We start from the raw sequence: 1,092 nt of genomic DNA, 5'->3' as shown, positions 1-1,092 counted from the left end.
TCAGCTGAGAGTGAGAAGCGTGACGACTGTCAAGAGTCCAGCCGCGCTCACCCCGCGGAAAAATGTTGCATAATGACTTTACAAAAAGTCCCTGCTATGAGGGTTGGTAGTGATAATACTGTCCTCTGGGTGGATATACGTACTTGTTCTCCTTCCTCTGTAAAAGTAGCGTTTTGGATTCACACTTTCTTAAAGCAGGATGGGTGGTCACGAGGTGCGGTGGCGGCAAAGTCATCCGCAAATGCGCTGATATTACTTTATATGCTTCTTACGTATGCATCACGCATACAAGGTCGTGAGAAACGTTTTTGTTTTGACCATTTATTTTAAGCAAGAGAAATGTTTGCATATGACGTTGGGATGTAAACCAAGTGTTACTCTACGATGCACACGAATATTATCTGGTAATGACCCTTTGTAAAAAAAAGTGTTTGGAATAGCCTGCGACTTGCTATGATGGCAAGTATGATTAAGAGAAAGTGTCCTCAGTTGAGCATGCTTTTATGAGGTTAAAGGTATAAGCGTCCAGTTCATTGTAGTTAAAGTTCAAAGATTAGATTAAAGGGGGTGAATCATCAGGAATCAAATCTCTTGAAAAATACTGCATATATAATTATGATATTCTAATATCGTAATATATGCAGTATTTTTATGCCGATTATGATTAAGTAAGATGCTCTCTGGTGATATAGAAATATAGAGTCCAAGCGAAAGTTTAACAACAGTGCTTGCAGTAAATAGAGGTAACGCTTGTCGTGCATGCAGAAAAAGAAGTGGAAGTGATTACCTGAGCATGAACATTCTTTGGAGTTTTTCATCTGCGTAGAAAAGGTAAGAATGAGAATTATTGAATTGTCCATTCTCATTCGCACTTTTCCTGTATTTGTAGTTCTTCTCTTTCTATCGTCCCTTGTCCACAAATAATTTCCGTTGGATGTAACGGACAAACACTTCCAAAATAAAAATACGGGCCAGCATCATAGCAACAACTTATATTTATGAAATTATAGACTAAATACTTACTTAGTTCAAGCAATATTATTTTTAAAAATGTTTAGCATGCAGATAAAACTAAATGGATTTGTCAAAGCG

The sequence above is a fragment of the Penaeus monodon genome, chromosome 25 (assembly GCF_015228065.2).
Source record: "Penaeus monodon isolate SGIC_2016 chromosome 25, NSTDA_Pmon_1, whole genome shotgun sequence".
In the NCBI taxonomy this organism is placed as follows: Eukaryota; Metazoa; Arthropoda; class Malacostraca; order Decapoda; family Penaeidae; genus Penaeus; species Penaeus monodon.
The sequence above is the reverse complement of the archived record's forward strand: the minus strand, read 5'-3'. Positions refer to the sequence as shown.